Source organism: Amblyraja radiata, chromosome 16 (assembly GCF_010909765.2).
Source record: "Amblyraja radiata isolate CabotCenter1 chromosome 16, sAmbRad1.1.pri, whole genome shotgun sequence".
In the NCBI taxonomy this organism is placed as follows: Eukaryota; Metazoa; Chordata; class Chondrichthyes; order Rajiformes; family Rajidae; genus Amblyraja; species Amblyraja radiata.
Genome location: NC_045971.1, coordinates 42,141,002 through 42,165,799, shown reverse-complemented (window position 1 = coordinate 42,165,799; position 24,798 = coordinate 42,141,002). Strand labels below are relative to the sequence as shown.

At 44.0% G+C, this 24,798-nt stretch overlaps 1 protein-coding gene and 1 pseudogene across 1 annotated transcript in view; both read right to left on the bottom strand.

The window, feature by feature from the left end:
• LOC116982168 (zinc finger protein 239-like) overlaps nucleotides 1-24,798 on the bottom strand; it is a 1,102,810-nt gene that overhangs the window by 677,744 nt on the left and 400,268 nt on the right. The gene's annotated exons all lie outside the window — the stretch shown is intronic.
• Nucleotides 1-24,798, bottom strand: part of LOC116982279 — a 45,030-nt pseudogene that overhangs the window by 7,881 nt on the left and 12,351 nt on the right.

Genomic DNA, 24,798 nt, shown 5'->3' with positions numbered 1-24,798 from the left:
TTTTGACATCCTGCTGTTTACCAGCATGCATCAAGAATTAAGATTGATTAAGGGCCTCCCAGGTTACAACAGGGTTCCATTCCTGAGAACTGATTATTACCCAAACAGTTTGCATGCAGTCACAGGGAGAAGGTGAACATTCTGTACAGACAGCGCCCCTAGTCATGATCAAGCCCGGGTCTCTGGCACTTTAAGGCAGAAACTCTCCCGCTGCGCCATTGTGCCGTCTCAAAACATCAAAGTGCTGGAATAACTTATAGGGTCAGGTAACATCTCTGGAGGTATAGGGAAAACTATGTCCACAGAATTGCTTTGACAGACAGCTAACTCAGTTCTTCAGGCTTACTGGCTGTTAAACTTCTGATGCAAACAAATATTTTAAGTATTTATTAAAAAATTGCACAATTTAAAACAAATTAGAACACTGAGTGGTTATCAAAATCAATTAATTACATTTAAATTAACACAGTTTTAAAATTGCATGTAATTTATTTATTTGTCATGCAATTATTCCTCTCCGTTGAAATGACATTGCTTAACTAATATTCACACGGTAAATTTCAGAGCCAATGTAAAATAATGTTAGCATCTCTCTCTCTCTCAGAGAAATTGAATAAGATTTAAAAGATAAAAACAATTTGAAAAAACAAGTTTCTAACTAAATATTATACAGAGCTAACAGGAGCTGCAGATGCTGAAATCTTGAGCAAAACACAAACTAACGGAGGAATTCAGTGGGTCAGTGGAGAGAAATGGACGGATTCCATTTTGCGCCACAGATGTTGCCTGATCTGCTGAGTTCTTCCAGCACTTAGTATTTTGCTAAATATCAATAGGCCTTTTTTACCCAACATGGAGATGAAAATAGATCACCCAATAACATTTCAATATTGTTGGATAGGTAAACAAGCAGTTACATAATAATAACTTTGGAGGTTCTTTCAATTGGTATAAATATGCATTCATCATCATCCTCCAGTTATTAACCCTGCGTAAATGAATGCTCCATGGTCTCAAAGCTACGTGCACCAGAATTGCAGCCAAATGTAACCATCTTACCAACCAAATGCTTCAGTTTTGCCCAGTGGCGAATCGCATAAACCAGAGGTCTCACTCTTGGATCAAATGAGGCACATAACTGAAGAAACATTGTGTTACGTACAGCCAACCCAGAAAATACAACATTATCAATCATTCTTAGTTTCAAGCCATTAAAACATTTGGTTTTGTAACGCTTTCGCTTTATTTTGGAAACACAAGAATCTGCAGATGACAATTTACAAAAAAAAGACACAAAGTGCTAATGTAACTCAGCAGGTCAAGCAGCATCTCTGGAGAACATGGATGTGTGAAGAATGGATACATTTTCCAGAGATGCTGCCTGCCCCACTGAGTTACTCCAGCACTATTGTGTCTTTTTTAGCTTTATTTTATTTATGGCTAAAGGACTATGGCTATTTGCTTACCTATGTTCTTCATTCGTTTATAAACCTGAGCCTCCTATACTGCAGGGAAAAAACACCCAGCCTGTCCAGTCTCCTCTTTTATAGCGAACCTTCCAGTAATATTGTCATCAATATTCTTTACACCCTTTCTAGCTTAATGACATCCTCCCAATATCAGGGCAACCAGAATTGTACAGAAAACTCCAAATGTGGCCTTACCAGCTGATTGTACAGGTGTTAAATGACATCTCAACTCCTTTACTCGTCTTAATCAGTTAGACATAATAGAAGTTCATAGCATGACAAGAGATTCGAGATAGAATGGTAGCATGGAAATCAAGGTGGATTTTGAGAATTTGGAATATTAATTAGAATGAAGATGAGAAATGCAGTGGTTGTGAATTGGCCATTGGCAACACGCTATTAGGAACAGAAGGTGGTGCTCAAGAACAAGCTCTCAAAAAGGGAAATGGGGAAGAAATTAAAATGTAGGCCAAACTGGCTGCAGAAAAGGTATAAGAATCTTATACCTATTCCCCACACTTAAAGATTAAAGTGGAGGAATATAAACTCTTTACGGTAGAAAAAAACATGCTGTCCAGACTTTATAAACATAAATAAGGAGCTTATTACGTAGAATATCTATTATTAATAGAGATGTCTCCTTGCAAGCCTGATTCCTTATGAATAAATTTCACCACAGGAAGCCTGGCAGTGGTGACAGCTTGAACTTTGTGAACACCTGGAACACACTTCTGCAAAACAGTAGCTACAAGTTCAAGTATTTCAGGCGTTGTTGAGGTTTTCAGGTCAATGTCAGACAAGATCGACTCTTCAGATTCGCTCTCAGACTGAGTTTTCCATTTAATATCTGTATCCCTCTGCAACAAGATAAAACACGTTATTTGGATTGATTCTGTAAGTCTTATTAATTCTCAAATCATACTCTTTGGCCTTCTACCAGGGTTTCTCATTTTTTAGAACTTTTGTGGCTGAAATATATTAATATTTAGCAAGCGATGAAACAGTTAAAACCATTGGAGAAATCCCAAGTTTTGACTCCAGAGCAAATGCGTCTAGAATCTATTGCCTCAGCATATAAATTTATTATGGTTACTCCTGTTCTGATTAATTGAATCAAAGGGTTACAGCAGAATTATGATGAAGTAACCACATAAAAAATCTAGTAACATTTGTCTCTCGATTAAGTGACACTTTCTACAAGTGAAAATCAGTTTAATTTCAAAACAGCTTTACTCAGGAAATTATAATTCAGAAAACTTTTACAAAAAGGAAGGTATTGCAACAGTATCTTTTCTGCAACATTGATATTGCGATTTATTTTATTGGACTCATATTTGGAACAGCAGGGCTTACTATTAAAATTCCATTTCTTTTCCTCAGTGGAACAACTAGCCATACTTCATCTGAATTACATTTGTAAAATATTCAAACATATCTTTTTCTTAGAATCACTAATTTCTGCAATGTTTCTTCATTGTCAGTTCAAATTGAAAACATTAAGACTCTTTAGTTTAGTTTAGTTTATTGTCACATGTACCGAGGTAGTGAAATGCTTTTGTTGCGTGCGATCCAGTCAGCAGAAAAACAATACATGATTACAATTGAGCCATTAACAGTGTAGAGATGCATGATAAGGAAATAACGTTTAGTGCAAAGTAAAGTCTGATTAAGGATAGTCGGAGGGTCACCAGTTGATTGAAGTAAGTTGATTCAACACTGTAAGTATACAGTAGTTCAGCACTGCTCTCTGGTTGTGGTAGGATGATTCAGTTGCCTGATAACAGCTGGGAAGAAACTGTCCCTGAATCTGGAGGTGTGCGTTTTCTCACTTCTATATATTTTGCCTGATGGGAGAGGGAAAGAGGGAGTGGCCAGGCTGCGACTCGTCCGTGATTATGCTGCTGGCCTTGTCGAGGCAGCGCGAGTTATAAATGGAGTGAATAGAAGGGAGGTTGGTTTGTGTGATGGTCTGGGCTGTGGCCACAATTCGCTTGCGGTCTTGGATGGAGCTGTTCCCAAACCAGGCTGTAATGCATCCTGATAAAATGTTTTCTGTGGTGCATCTGTGGAAGTTGGTGAGAGTTGTTCAAGTTCAAGTTTAAGTTTACATTTATTGTCACTGTACCAATTGGTACGGCGAGATTTGGGTTGCCATACAGCCATACAAATAAAAAGAACACAATACACAATACAATTTAACACGAACATTCCCACACAGCGGAATCAACGTTTCCCACTGTGAGAGAAGGCAACAAAAGATCAGTTATCCTCCTCTATGTTCACCCGTGATCACGGCCTATTGAGGCCTCCACAGTCGCCGCAACGGCGCCCTGATGCTCAGGCCCTCTCGCCGGATGATGGAAGATCACTCTCAGCAGGTTGGAGTTCCGATCGGGCACTTCCTACTGGAGACCGCGGCTTCCAAAGTCCACAGGCCGAGCTGGGCGGAGCTCCAACACGGCAATCGTCGGCGAAAGATCCCAGGACTTCGTGATATTAAAGTCAGCGCCGCCCGTGGCTGGAAGCTCTGCAGACCACAGCTCCACGGTGTTTAAGTCGGCAGTCCCAGCACTCCGGAGCTCCAACTCGGCGGCCCCGGTATGGCATTGTCCCGCTCCGTGGTGGTACTTCAGTGCTGCGCCGCTGCTGAAGCTGAAGCTCTGGTCGGTCTCCGGCAGGAAAGGCCGTGCTAATTCAGATGGTAGGCCGCGAGGAGGGGGCAAAGATGCGGCTCGGAGGACAGACGCATCTTCGACCAGGTAGTGACTGAGAAAAACAGTTTCCCCCTTCACCTCCCCCCCCCCCCATCCCCCACATAAAAAAGACTATAAGACCTCCAAAACAAAACTTTTTGATGAACTAAAAATAAAAGAAAGCATGAAAGGACGAACAGCTGCAGTCGGGGCAGCCATACTCAACGGCGCCACCCTTAGGAGGAAAAACTAGTAGGGGACATGTCGAACTTCCTAAGCCTTCTAAGGAAGTAGAGGCGTTGATGTGCTTAGTAGAGGCGATGGTGTGCTTAGTAGAGGCGATGGTGTGCTTAGTAGAGGCGATGGTGTGCTTAGTAGAGGCGATGGTGTGCTTAGTAGAGGCGTTGATGTGCTTAGTAGAGGCGATGGTGTGCTTAGTAGAGGCGATGATGTGCTTAGTAGAGGCGATAGTGCGCTTAGTAGAGGCGATGGTGTGCTTAGTAGAGGCGATGGTGTGCTTTTGGGGCAATACTCTTTTGGGTAACCACGTTTAAAAGGATTAAATATGGAATGTACACAATAACTGGAATGGAATGTGCACAATAAATTCTAATCCTGTGTTTTTGAACACTGGTCAAATACTACCAGATTCCTCAAAGAAGAAAGGTAAAATATACCTCAGTTTCAACTGCGGCATTTGCATTCGCCTGGTAAGTCTTTGTATTTTCAAGATCCAGGAAGAGATCCATGTCACAGCCATGGATATCGAACGCATTCACTGATGACCCAAAGGGCAAGATTTTACAACCTAAGTATAAAAACGCAATAGGTCACTTGCTGTTAGGTTCTCATGTTACATAGATACATAGAAAATAGGTGCAGGAGTAGGCCATTCGGCCCTTCGAGCCTGCACCGCCATTCAATATGATCATGGCTGATCATCCAACTCAGTATCCCGTACCTGCCTTCTCTCCATACCCCCTGATCCCTTTAGCCACAAGGGCCACATCTAACTCCCTCTTAAATATAGCCAATGAACTGGCCTCAACTACCCTCTGTGGCAGAGAGTTCCAGAGATTCACCACTCTCTGTGTGAAAAAGTTTCTTCTCATCTCGGTCCTAAAGGATTTCCCCCTTATCCTTAAGCTGTGACCCCTTGTCCTGGACTTCCCCAACATCGGGAACAATCTTCCTGCATCTAGCCTGTCCAACCCCTTAAGAATTTTGTACATTTCTATAAGATCCCCTCTCAATCTCCTAAATTCTAGATAGTATAAGCCAAGTCTATCCAGTCTTTCTTCATATGAAAGTCCTGACATCCCAGGAATCAGTCTGGTGAACCTTCTCTGCACTCCCTCTATGGCTATAATGTCCTTCCTCAGATTTGGAGACCAAAACTGTACGCAATACTCCAGGTGTGGTCTCACCAAGACCCTGTACAACTGCAGTAGAACCTCCCTGCTCCTATACTCAAATCCTTTTGCTATGAAAGCTAACATACCATTCGCTTTCTTCACTGCCTGCTGCATGCCTACTTTCAATGGCTGGTGTACCATGACACCCAGGTCTCGCTGCATCTCCCCTTTTCCTAATCGGCCACCATTTAGATAATAGTCTGCTTTCCTGTTTTTACCACCAAAGTGGATAACCTCACATTTATCCACATTATACTGCATGTTCTAGCTATACATTTTATAGAAAGAAAATCCTTCAGAAAAAACTAAAATTAAGCACCGTGTGAATGAAATAAACTCTACCAACTGAAGTAATCCTTGGCAAATACATTGTACCGTGTGAATGGTTAAATCATATTTTCAATCCAGAAAACTTGGTTTCAATTTATCCCTGCTGGTATAAGAATCTCCTCACTTTAAGTGTTCATTGAAAAATGAGCATGTCTATGAGCTGCCGTAGTAAAAACCAACCTTAATCAGGTATAACATTGAGCATGCAGTGTATAAAAATCACATGCATCAAATGTTCATCTAAGATTAATGCCAATTCGCATTGTTGGCAGACTAAGAACAACTTTGCACATTGGGGCTCAGTGCACTGAACACTTGGTGTTGATACCAGGTAGAGTCACCCAAGCTATATTCAAATCTAAGAGCCAAATCAAGTATAGGGAGGTTTCACGGCAGTCGGGTCACGACCCATTACCCGTACTGTTGCTACGCTACTCCAAATGGATTACACGCGATGAACTGCAGGTAGGCATTTACCATTGTTTCCAGCGTAGTGGGCCCGTTAAAACCCGCTGAAATTGTCAATTTTTGCGCTGTAAATAATTATGGAAATCGGGATAAGCGTGTGAGACATTTAGCCTACTTCAGAATTCCAAAAGTGAGGAGAAATGACGGTAGATAGAAGCGAGAGCTGAAGGGACAACAGCCAGAGTGCTTGGTGAACATTGGCCGTTTGCTCACTGCATTTCATCAACTAAGGCATTATTTCTGTTTTTTCTTGATTCCTTTGGCATCTAAAAAGTTTCAGAAGTGATCAATCTGGCTGTAATTTTTTTAAACGCCCATGGTTCCCAAGTGGGTTTTTACATACAAAATGAAAACGCATCTGAAGAAAAAATTACAGCCAGATTTATCACTTCTGAGAATTTTTAGATACCAAAGGAATCAAGAAAAAACACAAATAATGCCTTACTTGATGAAATGCAGTGAGCAAACGCGATAATTCCCAATATTTTCAATTTCCGATATCTGCTCGGCCAAGCACTTTAGCTGCTGTTGTCCCTTCAGCTCTCGCTTCTCTATACCTTCATTTCGCTTCACTTTTGGAATTCTAAAGTTGGGTACATGTCTCTCACACTTACCCCGACTCCCACAATTATTTTCAGTACAAAAATTCAACATTTTCGCGGTTTTTAACAAGTAGGAAAGTACGCGTTTCTAGCATTAATAACATATACCGGAAGTGACGGATGTCTTCCAGATGGATTGAGCGGCTCCGTGCGTCAAGTCCTCTGCATCCAGGAATTAATCAACTTGGAACCAACCCTGGTCTCCATTTTTGTAGGTTAAATATCAGGTAAGAAAAATTATATCGGAAAATGGATATAATATCAGATGAATTTTACTCTACCCACACTTCTCCTCTCAGTCCCTTCTTCCTTACATTTTATTTCCCTTTCTTTCAGGACTCCCTCCAAAACCTTTCTCTTCCCCCCCCCCCCCCCCCCCGTTCTTTTCCCGTGCTTTTTCCACTTTCCCTTCCCCAATCTTTCCCCATTGTGGGGAATAATTTATGTTGGTCTTAACTCGTTGTTCTTAACATACAAATTGAACAAGGAGCATTAATGTTCGCCACTTTGATCCACATCCATAGTACAAAATAATTATTACAGATCAGGCAAAAATAAAGATAAATAGAGCACTTACCTGGAAAGAATTCTGAAAAGACCTCCTGTAATAACGACACAATCAGTTTCCTAAGCATTCTTTCATTGTCTGTAAACTCAAAAATCTCCAACAACTTCTTCAATTGTTCATCAACCTGTTACACAATGTATTGTTGTTTTTATTCTGAACAAGAATATAAATCAATAACTTCAATTTTATATAGAAAATAAAGTAGGTGTGGGTATATGGAACAAGCTCCCTGAAATAGTTGAGGTAGGTAGTATTAAAGCATCTGAAAGGCATTTGGACAGGTACATGGATAGGAAAGGTTTAGAGGGATATGGGCGAGGACTAGGTTAGAAGCGGCATATTGGCCGGCACAGACAAGTTGGGTCAAAGGGCCTGTTTCCGTGCTGTATGACTCTATGAGTAAATAATTTATCTCAATGTGATGGCTGAATAGGTTTCTCTTTAGTCAGTGGATTTAAAACAAAAATCCCTGTCCACTTTGATTGATTGATTACTTTATTAATCCCCTTATTCAGGGGAAATTCTGATGTCCTTGCAGCACACTAATAAAAATACAACACAGTATTCATAAAGAAATTCAACACCAAAACATCCCCCCACAGTGATTCCCACTGTGGGGGAAGGCACAAAGTCCAGTCCCCATCCTCTTGTCCACCCATAGTCGGGCCTATTGAGGCCTCCACAGTCACCGCCACGGCGCCCGATGTTCTCGCTGGGTGATGGTACTCCTTGCGTCGGGAGAACCCCCAGCAGCTTGGGGTGCCAGGAACGGCCGCCTTCCCACCGGAGCCTGCGGCTTCCAAGCCAACAGACCACGCCAGACGGAGCTCCGCACACTGGTGATCTCGGCGAGATGTAAGTTCAACGTCGCAGCTGGCCGCTCCGCAGAACCGCGGCTCCACGATGTTTTCCTCGGCGGTACCAAGCATACTGGAGTTCCAGCGCGGCGACCCAGGAAAGGCATCGCCCGCTCCACGACAGAGCTCCAGCGCTGCGCCGCCGCCAAAGCCGATGTTCTGCACCGCCGCCAATGCCGACGTTCTGCGCCGCCACCAAAGCCGATGTTCTGGCCAGGTCCCCTCAGGGAAACGTCGCTCCAGGACCCGCTGGTAGGCCGCGAGGACAGGTCGAAGACGCTGCTCGGAGGAAGGCAACCCCTCCGACCAGGTAGGGACTTAGAAAAGCAGTTTCCCCCTTCCCCCCCACCATAAAAGATTTAGACCCCCTGACTGTACACTTAACAAACTAAAAATAATAAAAAAGAAGGGGAAAAAACGGACAGCTGCAGGACAGGCAGCCGTTCAGGACAGAGCCTCCTCCGGATTACCGGAGTCATGGGAAGATTTGTTCATTCATGCAAAGCAGATTGAGATGTTCTGCAAAAGAATCTTCATTGGAAATTAAGTGAAAACAAGAATGTTATTTTTGAATGTGTGTGAATGTGTGTGAGTGATTGGTGGTGGTCGGAGGGGCCGTAGGCACAGATTGGCAGCCACGCTTCCGTCAGTCTGCCCCAGGGCAGCTGTGGCTACAGAAGTAGCTTACCACCACCGAGTGTGACTGAGGAGTGAATGAATAATGCGATGTAAAGCGCCTTGAGTATTAGAAAGGCGCTATATAAATCCCATCCATTATTATTATTATTACCTTTCATTTATTTTCATATTTTGCTATTTAAACCCTATTGATTACTGTTTTTTTGTTATATTTTGTAGTGTATTTCCTGATTTGAAAATTTGTAAAACCAACTTTGTTCCTGGCTCCAGTCACTAACTGACCAAATGCCTTGCAAAGAGCAACATTTTATTTATTAGATTTGAAAGAAATCAAAAAAAAAAAGAATTGTTCCGTTTTATCCAAATGTACAGCATAGAAACAGATTCTTCGGTCCAAATCGTCCATGCCCATAAAGATGCCGCAGGCACGGTGGTGCAGCGTTAAGAGCTGCTGCCTTACAGCACTTGCAGTGCCGGAGACCTGGGATCGATCCCGATTACGGGTCTGTCTGTACGGAATTTGTACGTTCTCCCCGTGGGTTTCCTCCGAGATCTTCGGTTTCCTACCACACTCCAAAGACATACAGGTATGTAGGTAACTTGGCTTGGTATAAATGTAAATTATTCCTAGTGTGTGTGGGATAGTGTTAATGTGCAGAGATCGCTGGTCGGCACGGCCCGGTGGGTCGAAGGGCATGTTTCTAAGCTAGTCCCATTTGCCCGCATTTGGCTCAAAGCCCTCTAAATCTTCCCTATACATGCACCTGTAAAAATGTCCTCTAAATGTTATTACTCCACCTGAACAAACTATTTCCTCTGACAGCTTGTTCCATATACCCACCAACCTTTGTGTTAAAAAGTTGCTCCACAGGTTCCTATTAAATCTTCCCCTCTATGCCCTCTCGTTCATAATTCCTCTACCCTGTGAAGAAGACACTGTACATTCTACTTATTAAGATTTTATACATCAATATATGATGACCCCCTCAACCTCTATGCTAGGAATAAAGTCCTAACCTGCCCAATCTCTCCCTATACCCTTGGGTCCTAGCAACATCTTCATGAAGCTTCTCTGTAACTTTTTTCATGAGAAATTCACCACTGCAGTGCAGATGTCCCAAAGTCAGTAGACTGCAGAGGGGTAAGCTGTGCTTTTAACTTCACTCCATAACGTGCCAGTTATAATGTCATTTAAGAGGCATTTAGATAGGCATATGGATATGCAGTGAAAGGAGGGATATGGATAATGTGCAGGCAGGTGAGATTAGTTTAGCTTGACATCATGTTCAGCACAGGCATAGTATGCTGAAGGGCCTGTTCCATGTTCTATATACAAGATTATCTGCTAACAAATTTGGATATAGGTTGATGAAAGGTCTAACCGTTAAAATGTAATTGAAAAAAATTAAAATGATAGCTGCTTCAGCTTTTAAAAATGTGAAATCACAGTATTCATTAAAAACATAAAACAGATATACAAATAAAATGAATTTACCTTTCTTTCCTGCAGCCCTAAATCCCCTTTTAAACAATGGGATTGAGAAGTCGACACAAAAGATAAAAAGTGAGATTAAGCTCAGATGAACGGATTACCTATATCTGTTTAATTTTGCTTGTTACTTGTTTTGCAAAGAAGATAACTCTTTAATACCTGGTAATATTGGTGGACAGAACAATATTGAGCACAAAATCAAATTGGAAATAATGAACTGACCAAATTTCACTGGCAAATATTGAGATTTTTCTACCATAAATCTCAGTAAATTTGAGTTCCACCATGCATGGGGAATACAGCAAAGAATTGAATATATTGACAGACGCGACCCCATCTAGCATCTAAATTTTCGACTACATATTTCACAAAATGATTAAATGCCTGGTTTCATTTGGAATATGGCTATGTTCCACACAGCAACCCAACAGCACTGTTATGCAGCAGATGAGGAGTGTGCCCAGAGTAGTTGCTACTATTTTACCATATTAAAAACTACAATTTGAAAAACCCTTTTAAATACATTTTCTTCTTTCCAACCAGGAAACTATTCAAACCACCTTTTTCTTAATCAGATGAAATAAATTTCAAATCGTGCCTTTCAAATTTCCTTTCCTTCGTCAATCTGGCCAGGTAAAGAACAATGGGGAAATTGGGGGGGGGGTAGGGTCATGCATTCCAATTCATGCATTATAATCCAAAAATATTATATTCCAAAGATTTACACATCTACTCAGAGCAATACTTACATCAATTGCTTGGCAGAGAGCCTGAGACAATTCTTCAAAATCGATGAACTGCTTTTCCCCAGGATCCTGCTTTTTCTTCGGAATATTTGAATTCCTTATACTCTCTGCGCTTCACTCGTAGTTTCTGACCGTTTATGGAGTGCCGTGGGATAAACACTTTTTCCACTTCTTTATCACTTTCCATCTCAACAATTGCATATAATTCCTGCCTAAGAAAACTATTGCACTGTTGATAAATCACAAACTTTTCCAATAGGTTAATAAATTACATTCAAATCAGTGGTTTTGTGTAACTTCAATTACAAAATTCTTAAATAGAAGGCGTCATCTAGCAGAACAAAATAGGGAAAGGGTTGTTGGGTCACAGCTGAAGCCAAGAAGAATCCCTCTTGTGGCTCAGAAAGGAAATTTTCAAGGTGAGAGCAGCTGTCAAAGAAATGGGTTCAACTACAGCATGGAGTTGTATCTGTAGCAGAGGTAAGGAAGATAGACACAAAAATCTGGAGTAACTCAGCGGGTTAGGCAGCATCTAGACCTGAAACGTCACCTGCTCGTTTTCTCCAGAGATGCTGCCTAACCCACTGATTTTGTCCAGCTTGTGTCTATCTTCAGTTTAAACCAGAATCTAATTCCTTCCTACACATAAGGAAGATTGCTTTATCAGACCATTTATATCTCTTAAGATTCTTCTTTTTTTTTCTCTCCCAATATCCCACCAATATTTGCCACACTTATACAGTGCCCTCCATAATGTTTGGGACATAGACCCATCATTTATTTATTTGCCTCTGTACCCCACAATTTGAGATTTGCAATAGAAAAAAAATCACATGTGGTTAAAGTGCACATTGTCAGATTTTAATAAAGGCCATTTTTATACATTTTGGTTTCACCGTGTAGAAATTACAGCAGTGTTTATACATAGTCCTCCCATTTCAGGGCACCATAATGTTTGGGACACAGCAATGTCACGTAAATGAAAGTAGTCATGTTTAGTATTTTGTAGCATATCCTTTGTAATGACTGCTTGAAATCTGCAATTCATGGACATCACCTTTCCTGTCCATGGCAGATATTTCAAAACCCTTTGGTGTTTTTTCACTCTTTAAATTTATGATGATTACGGGCGAAAATAATAGTCAAAATATCCAAATCTTTTCAATACCTGCAGTATTATAGTTTTATTCTAATTCACATTTCCACAACTGACACTCTGAACAATTAAGTTTTCTTTGGTAGCAAAAACGCATAAGATTTTTTTCATTTTATATAGCACTTATTTTCCCTCCAAATGTGGAATCTGCTCCATTAGTGTGGAAACAGGTCCTTCAGCCCAACTTGCCCACACCAGCCAACATGTCCCAGCTATACGAGTCCCACCTGCCTGTGTTTGACCCATATCCCTCCAAACATGTCCTATCCATGTACTTGTCTAACTGTTTCTTAAACATTGGGATAGTCCCTGCCTCAGCTACCTCACCTGGCAGCTCTTTCCATATACCACCAATTGTTAGAATAATTTAGATCATACTGAAATTATCTCCATTTTTGACTTACTTTGTCTTTGTCCATTATCACACTTGCAACTGGGCCAAAGTTCTGAAAGTAATCTGTGATCTCCAAATTGGACGTGCCTTTTTGGAAACCACTCACAAACACGCTCTTCTCTTGCTGCGATTTCCTCGTATTCCTCACACTCAGAAGTTTTTGATGTTTCTTTCCTTTAACATGTTCATTTAATGTGGGGCCTGAGAACATAAGAGTTCATAAACTATAGAACAAAAGGTAACCATCACATCTCTTCTGCTTTACCAGGTTATTTTTAAATAAATATGGACTAAATTTATCTTGTGCCTTTTCTTTTGAAATAAACACTTGCATCAGGTATCCAGTATTTCAGTCAGCACCTGTCATTCCAGCACAATGAAATCTGATCCAAACCCAAGTGGCTAGTTATGGAAATCTTTTGGAAGAACTGTAACTGAGTGACGAGCTTGCTTCAGAGATGAATTATCTTAAAACTTTGCATCATATACCTTGTCCACAGAAGGCCACGGCTCACTAATTGATAAAAGGTCACAACTCCAATGAAACAGAAAATTATGATAAATTTCAGATTCATACCAGTCAACGAGAATTAGTATTCACACAGAATTGGTAAAGTTCAGAAAATTGTGAAAGATCATTAATAGAAAATATACCCCAAAAAATGAAACACAAGATATTTTGTGTGCACATACAGTGCCCTCCCTAATGTTTGGGACAAAGACCCATCATTTATTTATTTGCATCTGTACTCCACAATTTGAGATTTGTAATAGAAAAAATCACATGTGGTTAAAGTACACATTGTCAGATTTTAATAAAGGACATTTTGGTTTCACCATGTAGAAATTACAGCAGTGTTTACACGTAGCCCCCCCCCATTTCAGGGCACCATAATGTTTGGGACACAGCAGTGTCATGAAAATGAAAGTTGTCCTGTTTAGTATTTTGTTGCATATCCTTTGCATGCAATGACTGCTTGACATCTGCAATTCATGGACATCACCATTTGCGAGGTGTCTTCTCTGGTGATGCTCTGCCAGGCTTGTATTACAACCATCTTTTGCTTATGCTTGTTTTGGCGGCTAGTACCCTTCAGTTTCTCTTCAGCATATAAAAGGCATTCTTAATTGGGTTCAGATGGGGTGATTGACTAGGCCACTCAAGAATTGACCATTTATTAGCTTTGAAAAACTCCGTTGTTGCTTTAGCAGTAGTTTTGAGATCATTGTCTTGCTGTAGGATGCCAGCCAATGAGATTTTAGGCATTTGTTTGAACTTGAGCAGATAGGATGTGTCTATACACTTCAGAATTCATTATGCTACTACCATCAGCAGTTGTATCATCAAAGATAAGTGAGCCAGTACCTTCACAGCAGCCATATATGCCCAGGCCATAACACCCCCACCACCGTGTTTCACAGATGAAGTGGTATGCTTTGGATCTTGGGCAGTTCATTCTCTCCTCTATACCTTGCTCTTGCCATCACTCTGATATAAGTTAATCTTCGTCTCAGCTGTTCAGAAGACCTTTTTCCAGAACTGTGGTTACTCTTTTAAGTACGTCTTGGCAAACTGTAATCTGGCCATCCTATTTTTGCATCTAACCAGTGGTTTGCATCTTGCAGTGTGGCCTCTGTATTTCTGTTCATGAAGTCTTCTGCGGACAGTGGTCTTTGACAAATTCTTGCCTGACTCCTGAAGAATGTTTCTGATCTGTCGAACAGGTGTTTGGGGATTTTTCTTTATAAGAGAGAATTTTTCTGTCATCGGCTGTGGAGGTCTTCCTTGGCCTGCCAGTCCCTTTGCGATTAGCAAGCTCACCAGTGCTCTCTTCTTAATGATGTTCCAAATAGTTGATTTTGGTAAGCATAAGGTTTGGCTGATATCTCTAACACTTTTATTCTTGTTTCTCAGTCTCGTAACGGCTTATTTGACTTTCATTGATACAACACTGGTCCTCATGTTGATAAACAGCAATAAGAGTTTCCAAAGGTGATGGAAAGACTGGAGGAAAGACTAGGCGCTGAGAGCACTCTTGTACCTGCATTGAGGAGGCAATTAAACACACCTGAGCAATTACAAATGCCTGTGAAGCCATGTGTCCCATACATTATGGTGCCCTGAAATGGGGGGACTATGTATAAACACAGCCGTAATTTCTACATGGTGAAACCAAAATGTATAAAAATGGCCTTTAATAAAATCTGACGTGCACTTGAATGAATCCTTTATTTGTCATTCAGACCTTTCGGTCTGAACGAAATGCTGTTGCCTGCAGCCATACATGTAATAATAACAAAACACAATAAACACAAATTAACATCCACCACAGTGAGTTCACCAAACACCTCCTCACTGTGATGGAGGCAAAAGTCTTAGAGTTACTGTCTCTTCCCTCCTCTTCTCCCTCTGCGCCGAGGCGATACCCCACCGGGCGATGGCGGCCCGGGGGGTGGTCGAAGCTGCCCGCAGCTGTTGCAACGGGTGCTCCGGAAAACAGGCACCAGCCTGTGACCTGCGAGCTCCCGACATTGTCCTCCACCGGCCCGCGGCCGAGCCCAGGATCCAGGTCGCCGCCGCCTCAGCCGCCGTAGCACCATCTCCGCTCCGGGCCGCCCACAAGGCAGCGTCTCAGCCCCGCACCGGGCTGCTCACACGGGAGCACCTTCCAGCCAGTAGCCGGTCCGCCCACAAGGCAGCGTCTCAGCCCCGCACCGGGCTGCCCCCACGGAAGCACCTTCCAGCCGGTAGCCGTGCCGGCCGCACAGGAGTGTCTCAGCTCCGCACCGTCCACCCTCACCGGAGCGCCGAGTCGTGCCGCTACCCGGACGTCGCCACAGCTCGAAGACGGCCAGCCTCGCGTTGGTGAGTCCTGGCTGGCTCTACCTCCGGACCCTCGAGGTCGGTCGCAGGTTGGAGGCCGCCAGCTCCGCCATTAGGCCTCAGCGCAGACGGGGGAAGAGAAGGGGGATACGACAAAAAGTCGCATTCCCCCGAAGGGAGAGACAGAAAGCTCTTTAACCACATGTGATTTTTTTTCTATTACAAATCTCAAATTGTGGTGTACAAAGACAAATAAATAAATGATGGGTCTTTGTCCCAAACATTATTGAGGGCACAGTATATAGCAAAATAAATTATAATTAAAGAGAAGGCAGATGAATGATCAAAATATTCTCCTTTTACAATTTCCTGGCAAGGTTAAAGTACTAAATGACTAAGGGAGTTATTTGCAGAAAAGAAGGCAAGATAAAGTAAATCAGAAAATGCTGGAAATATTCAGCAGGTTAAGACAAAATTGGAGAACAACAAAGTATTACAATACAATACAATACATTTTATTCGTCACATTGCACATGCAAGTGAAATTAATTTGTCAGCAGCGGTACAATGAGAAAGAACACACAATACACAATAAAAATGTGACACAAACATCCACCACAGCATTCATCACTGTGGTGGTAGGTACAAAATTTGGCCAGTCCTCCTCCATTTCCCCCCGTGGTCGGGACCAGAGTCCAGAGTCAGTCCAGGATCGGCTCTACCCCACCGGAGACCGCGGCTTTAGGTTGGTGTAGGCCGCCACAGCCAGAAGCACCGCAGACCGCAGACCCGGCGGTCGAAGCTCCCCTCTAGGGGTGATGGTAAGTCCACGCCGGGTCCGCGGTAGAAATTGGCCGCGGGCTGGCGGTGGAAGCTCCTTCTTCTCCCGGGTCCCCCACGAGGGATCCAGGGCTGCGGACACCGCACCAGCTGAAACTCTGCAGACTTCAGGGCTGCCGGCTACCGCGGGCCAGCGAAACGGAGCGCTCCCCTCCAGCGAGGGCTCGCTTGCTCCACGCCGAGAGTCCACGCTGTGCCCGCCGCTGGAGCCCCGGACGCGTCTCCGGGAAAGGCCGCCCGATCCTCGTTGTTAGGCCACGGGGGAGGCAACCTGGAAAAAGTCGCCTCTCCATGGAGGAGGCGACCAAAACGGTTTCCCCCTTGCCCCCCCACACAAAAAAACATAAAAAACATACTTTAAAACATACTAAAAAAAACAAAAAATGTTGGGAAAAAAACAGACACGCTGCTGACAGGGCGCCGGCTTGCAGTGCCCCCACCGACACGACAGAGTAACTTAGCGGGTCAGGCAGCATCTCTGCAGAACATGGATAGAATTGTCCCGTTTCGTGCCGGGACCATTCTTTAGACTGATTGTGGTGGGGCAGGAGAGAAAGCTAGAAGAGAGGTGCAGGACAAGGTCTAAAGGGCCTGTCCCACGAGCATGCGACTCCATGCGGCAAGCGCGACCTAACGTGGTCGCTCGAGCCGTACGGCCTCGCGGGGCCGGTCCCACTTCGATCGCCGGAGCCGTATATAGTTGAGCGGAGCTGGTCCCGACATCACGCGGGGCTCTGAAAAACTGGCCGTGTTCAAAAATTCCACGCTGCAACGGCCTGTCGGGCGTGCACAGCGTCTCGACGCCGTACGCAGCATCTTGGCGCCGTAAGTCACGCGCGGACTTCGCTTGAACTTCACGTCACTCACTCGACCTCCACGCGGCCCCCGCTTCTAGTTTGGTCGCGCTCGCCGCATGCAGGAGCATGCTGGTGGGACCGGCCCTGTACGGGGATCACTCGACCCCCGCGCGGTCCCCGCTTCCGGTTTGGTCGCGTTTGCCGCATGCAGGTCGAATGCTCGTGGGACAGGCCCTTAACTCATCCATTCCCACTCACACCACCCCCTTCCCAGGTACATTCCCCTATAACAGCTGGAGATGAAACCTCAGTCCTTTCAAATGAGGCAGGGATTTACTTCCACCTCCACCAGCCTCATCGACTGTATCCACTGTTCTAGGTGTGGACTCCTACATATCGTCGATCGTTTCGTTGAATATCTTCTCTCAGTCTTGCTCTATGCGATCTCTTGGTTGCTAAATACTTTTAACTCCCCATCCCTTTCCCTTACTGATCTTTCTGTCCTGTCCTGGGCGTCTTCCACTGTCAGTGAGGCGAAACGCTAATTGGAAGAAAAGCATCTCATATTTTGCTTGGGCAGCTTACAAACCAGCGATTTCTCAAATAACCCTTGCATCCCGTCTTCATCCTTCCCCCACCCTACTTGTCATACTAGTTTCATTGTCGCCCTGCTGAGTTTTACTGTTTCTATCACTCGTTATCACCTTCTCCACAGCCAACAATGGACCATTGTGGGCTCCAACTATCCTTGATCATCATTGCTGGCTTTGATTTGTCTTTTTGCATAGCGTTTATTCATTTTTTTCTATGTACCTTTTCATATCTCTCAATTCCCTCCCCTGACTCTGAAGAAGGGTCTCTGAAGGCTCTGAAGGAGGAATGAGTTGGAGAGAACCAGAGTAGAGGTAGGGAGAGTGTTGGCTCGAGGCTTGAGGAGGTTGCCCACTGTGGAGAAGAGGGTTCTGTGGTTTAGGCAGGGATCGGTGAATATGGAGGAGAGGTAGGCAGATTTTGCAGCAATGAGGGCATCTTTGTCGTCAGTGAGGTGGAGTTTGTAAGCTTCAAGGTGGACTGTGAGAGATGATTTCTTTGTGAGTCGTTCAAGTCGGCGACCAGTCTGTTTCAGTTTACGAAGTGCAGGTGTGTACCAGGGTGAAGATGTGTTGAAAGTTATGGTTCTTGTTTTGAGGGGGGCCAGAGTGTTGAGGGAGGTAGACAAGGTGGAGTTGAGATGGTTTGTGAGATCATCAGGTGAGATATGGGTTGAGTCCAGGAGGAGTGTGGTGGAGAGCAGGTCAGAGAGATGGTGGGGATCAATGGATTTTAGATTACTGGTGATTTCTCGGAGGAAGCGGGGGCGAGGTGTCGGAGAAGGGATGGTGAACCGTATAAGCTTATGATCAGAGAGGGGGAAGAGGCAAGGATGGAGGTCAATTTGGCCCTTCGAACCTGCACCGCCATTCAATGTGATCATGGCTGATCATCCCCAATCAGTACCGCATTCCTGCCTTCTCCCCATATCCCCTGGCTATTTTTAAAAGCCCTATCTGGCTCTCTCTTGAAAGCATCCAGAGAACCTGCCTCCACCGCCCTCTGAGGCAGAGAAATCCACAGACTCACAACTCTCTGTGAGAAAAAAGTGTTTCCTCATCTCCGTTCTAAATGGCTTTCTCCTTATTCTTAAACTGTGGCCCCTGGTTCTGAACTCCCAAGTCTCTCGCTTAACTTTTTTTCCCTGTTGCCAGCTGGGCAAACTTGGCCACTTTTTTGGTTGCCAAATGAAAGTTTAGGTGGTCATTTAAGATGGCTTGCATGACGCGTGCGATAATGTGCTCGGACGAAGTGCGTAGTTACCAGTCGGAATTATACTCAATGAAGCATTCACATGTTATTTCTGCTTCAAATAAAATCACAAACTAAACATTCAACAATCAAGACATGATATATCCCACAATGACATGCAGCAACATTATAAGACAGTATCTCAACTCTTTTTACACGTTGCAATGAATGCAATTTCTATTAGTTCTTTCCACTTCCAAACAAAAATGTGGTTGGATTATTCAGCGTATGATCAACCTGTGTCATATAGTTGTGAATGTTGCTCATTAAATAACAGTACTGATACTCCATATTAAGAGCATTGATTTGCTGTTAAAATGAATTCTGTAATAACGTGTCAACGGTAGCAGTAACAATCGAACACTGCGGTTTTAATGTTTCACGTGTTCACAATATAATGAATCCATCTTTATGGATTAAAACAAATAATAACATTGGGAAAACACATTTGATTGCATTCCGTTATCAAACATAGTCAATGTTCGCTCAGAAGAGATTTCCAGGACAATAGGGTCAGGGAGGGGGGTGTGTGTGAATCAGTGCGGGGTGGATAGATGGCGGGGGGGGGGGGGGGGGGGGGGAAGATTAGAAGGCAGTCGGTGCAGAATGGATGGATTGAGGAAGGTGAATTAGTACGTGTTGGTTGGAGTAGGTAAAATTGTGAGGGGAGAGCATGGGGGATGTCAGTGGTGTTGAACCGGGGGCTTCAGTACGGGATCGATGGGGGGTAGACAAAAGTGCTGGAGAAACTCAGTGGGTGAGGCAGCATCTATGGTGAAGGAAATAGGCAACGTTTCGGGTCGAGACCCTTCTTCAGACTGTTCCCCCCCATTCTTCTTGAATGGGAGAATCAGTACAGGATGGATGGGGGGGGGGGAGGGGAGAGATCAGTGCAGGATGAATGGGGGCGGGGGGTCAATACAGTGTGGATCAGAGGGTCTGTGCAGGATGAATGAGGGATCACTACAGGATGAATGAGGGGATGGTGCCGGGTCAATGGAGGGTGGGTCAGTACGGGATGAATGCGTGGATTAGTACAGGATGGATGGGGGATCAGTACAGGATGGATGGAGGAGAAGTGCAGGATGGATGGGAAAGGGGTAAGTACAGGGTGAATTGGGGAACCAGTGTAGGATGGATGGGGGGGGGTGTAGCAGGAGAATTAATGCGAGGTGGATAGGGTGATAGCGCAGGATGAATAGATTGGGGGGGGGAGATGGGGAGGGGAGCACAGGGGATGTCAGTGAGGACTGAATAGAGGCAGGAATGGGGATTAGTGTGGGATGGAGAGGAGGGGTCCCAGGATAAGGGGGGGGGGTACAAGAGAGAGAGAGAGAGAAGGAGGGCGAGGTGGGGAGGAAGGAAGGCCAGCGCTCCTCGGACAACATCGCCCCGCTGCCTTGGCCGTTGGGATTTCCTCGCCACCGCCTCCCTCCTCCCGGCCTCGGCGTGCGGGGGGGGGGGGGGGGGTTAAAGCGCGTTAGCAGGTTTGCAAGCAGCGACCCTAATCAGGGCGGGCGGGGTGCGGGAGGAGGAGATGAGCCGCTGTCGCTCGCAGTTCAGCGCCCATCATTCGCTGCGACCCTTCCTCACCCCGCACCTAGTATCTTTCCCACGCAATACAGCCGTCTCCGCCGACACAAAACGTTGCGTTCCTCTTCTCCAGAGATGCTGCCTGACCCGCGGAGTTTTTTGTGTCTATCTTCGGTACAAACCAGTATCTAGTTGCCAAGCCGGACAAAATGGCTCGGTGTTTAGGTTGCCCGACGGTGCTTTGAGTGGTCTGGGGCACCCGGGCAACCGTGAATTTCGAGCACTGATCTCCCCCAACATCGGGAACATGTTTCCAGCCTCTAGCATGTCCAAGCCCTTAACAATCTTATATGTTTCAATGAGAAACCCTCTCATCCTTCTAAACTCGAAAGTGTAGAAGCCCAGCTGCTCCATTCTCTCAGCATATGACAGTCCCGCTATCCCGGGAATAAACCTTGTAAATCTAAGCTGCACTCCCTCAATAGCAAGAATGTCCTTCCTCAAATTAGGGGACCAAAACTGCACATCATACTCCAGGTGTGGTCTCACTAGGGCTCTGTACAGCTGCAGAAGGACCTCTTTGCTCCTACATTCAATTCCTCTAGTTAAAAAAGGCCAACATGCCATTAGCTTTCTTCACTGCCTGGTACCTGCATGCTTACTTTCATAGACTGATGTACAAAGACCCCCAGATCCCGTTGTCATGAATTTCATGACACCATTTTCATAAATTGACACCATTTAGATAGTAATCTGCCTTCCTGTTTTTGCTCCAAAGTGGATAACCTCACATTTATCTGCATTAAACTTCATCTGCCCACTCCCCCAACCTGTCCAAGTCACCCTGCATTCTCATAGCATCCTCCTCACATTTCACACTGCCACCCAGCTTTGTGTCATCTGCAAATTTGCTCGTGTTACTTTGAATCCCTTCATCCAAATCATTGATGTATATTGTAAATAGCTGCGGTCCCAGCACCGAGCCTTGCGGTACCCCACTTGTCACTGCCTGCCATTCTGAAAGGGACCCGTTAATCCCTACCCTTTGTTTCCTGTCTGCCAACCACTTCTCTATTCATGTCACCACTCTACCCCCAATACCATGTACCCTAATTTTGCCCACTAATCTCCTATGTGGGACCTTATCAAATGCTTTCTGAAAGTCCAGGTACACTACGTCTGATGAAGCTGAATTTTAGTTAAAAATATTTTAAAAAGATATTAAATAGGTTTCTGGGCTAGCTTACAGCTTATATTTAGTGTCAAATTAGGCTTGCCTCAGGTTGCAGTGTGTGGGATAATAAACACCATAGCATTGTCTCCCAAGGGACAAGCAGAGAGAAAGAGCTAGTCACATCTTTGAAGTAAGATGCCATAAACCAAATGGCCTATGTTTATGAAGGACCAAATGACAGCGATGAAGCAGCGAAAGAGCTAGGGTGATCTCTGTGAAGATAAAATGGCATTATCCAAATAGCCAATGTTTATGAAGGACGAGAGAGGAACAGGGAAGTGGAAAGATAAAATGTCGTAAACCCAATGGCCAATGTTATCTTGTACTATGTAAACAAAGGCCTTTGATGTGATGCATTCTGTGGAAACCTTTTCCTGTACCTCTGACCATGACTAATGTCTGTGAAATGTGCTAAGGGGACAAAAAACCCTATTTAAGGCAATGTAATTCTGTTGTTCAGAGAAGGGAACAGAGGACAGTCGAGTGTCTATATTGGTCACTTAGCTGGAATTCTTGCTCCCTTCCATCGGCCGATGTTAAGTAAAGTTTTGAACTGGTCTACCAAAACAGTTTGTGTGGTGTCTGTTTATTAAGAAGCGAACCTGGTTTAGTAGTTATAAAAGTAACTTTTTCATTGGCGTAGTTATGCAGGCCTCGCTGGGACCACATCAACGGCTGACTGTGCAAGAGGTTGCAGAGGTTGCCGGGATTGGAAGGGAGATAACTGAGCTCTATCGGCCCCCTTGTAAGACCGACTCCCTAGAAACTCCCGGGAACGTCTGTGATCCTTCATCAGATATTGAATTGGTTCCCTGCCGAGGTTCTTAGAAACAGACAAAGGTAAGACCAGTTGGGCTTTATATGGTTTTTTTTTAAGAAGGGATTGTGTATGTATTTTTAAGACAGAATTGTGCATGTATTTTTAAGAAGGGCTTGTGTATATTTTTAAGAAGGACTGGAGCGGTTTCTCTTTCTATCTCTCTTTGTTTTCTCTTTTTTATCTCTCTCTACTAAGGGCTCATCGGCCTCATTGAGACATCCGTGATTTGTCGGGTTGAGATACGGGGGGGTGAGGTGTTGTATATTAAGGTTAAAACGTCTGCCAGGTTGAGACACTTGGGGCTTATTTTAAGAGTTAAGGAGTCTGCCAGGTTGAGAAACGGGGGTCACGGATAGCGGGTCTGCTTCGTTGAGACACTTGGGGCTTATTTTAAGGGATAAAACGTCTGCCAGGTTGAGAAACGGGGGTCTTGGTTAGCGGGTCTGCTTCGTTGAGACACTTGGGTCGTATATTAAAGGGTTAAAAAATCAGCCAAATTGAGAAACTGGGGTCTCGAGTAGCGAGTCGGCCTAGTTGATAAATTTGGAATGATTCGGAATTAAGAAGTCTGTTTTCTCTCTCTTTCTATCTATCTATGGGGAATGCTCTGGATAACAGTCCAACATATGTGTTATTTGAATCCTAGGTATAATAAGAAATTTAGAATGTTAAGTTACAAGTTGACCAAACGGTTAGGGGATGAAGCCTGGCCAGTAGGGGGAACATGGAATGTAGAGACAATTATATGGGAAAGGAAGGCAGGAAAGGAATGGAAGAAAGGAATTAAAACATGGGACGCAGACGCAGTGAAGAAGCATGAGGAGAGTATAGAGTTTGAAGTTGGATGAATGCTGTATGTAAGAAGGGGATAGAGTTAAGAAACAAGGATAGCACTCGGAAAGGATGGAACGTATTGCAACTAGAATGCCAGTGGGCAGAGGAACAAGAGGAAATAATTAAAAGACAGACAGGAGGTGAGAAACAGGTGATGGTTAGAAAAAAATAAACCCAGTACTGGTAAATCCTCTGGAGGAGACTTCATGTCTGGCACGACGACCCTATTTGGTAATGAAGATGAGGAGTTAGATAATTTTGGGAGATGTCCACCTCCCTATGCCCTACCAGTAGCAATGGCATCTTTACCTGGGACAGTTCCGTCAGTAACATCCCTATACCTTGAAGTTCTGACCTTACAAAGCTCCCCAGGATTGGGAGCACAGGAATGCCTTTCTGTGCGTAATTTGTTTAACGCATTGATGCTACCAGAACAGCTGGTCATTGTTAAATGTTCTGCACACACTGGTGCTGGGGACCCTATAGCAAAAGACAATGAGTTGCTGATAATGTATCCAAACAGGCAGCCTGTACATCCAAATGCGGAGTGACAGCACATAAACAGATGCTAGCAAATAGAACGGTCCTGCCAAACATGAAGGAGGTATGTACATTACAGAGGGACGCCTCTCATATATAATAATAACTATGGAAACAAGAGGGCTGTGCCATTGATTCAGCACACCCCGCTTGGACAAGTTGGTGTATTCGATACATTTTTACTCGTCTTACCCATGCTGGTAAGGAGGGAATGATAGGATAACAAAGGAAACGTGGTGGCAGGCCTATGAATGTAAAATTTGCCAACGAAATAATCCAGGCAAACTAATTAAAATACCCTCAGGGGTGACGCCAATGCCATCACGATCGTTTGAATGCATACAGATTGATTTTATTGAAATGCCAAGGGCCCAGTGTTATAAATATTGCTTAGTGATTTTAGATTTATTTAGCAGGTGGAGTGAAGCTCTACCAACCACTAATAATACTGCTGAAACTATGGTAACATTGTTGTTAAGAGAAGTTATTCCCAGGTTTGGCCTACCTAATGTCATAAGTTCAGACAATGGTCTTCATTTTATTGCCACTAGTAATAAGGAAAAATGTGCACATTGTAATATTCAACTGCAATTTCACTGTGTACACCACCCACAGGCATCTGGGATGGTGGAAAGAGTCAATGGGGATTGCAAAACAAAATTACCCCGGAGGTAAATCCTTTTTCTGACAGGCAACTATGTTATA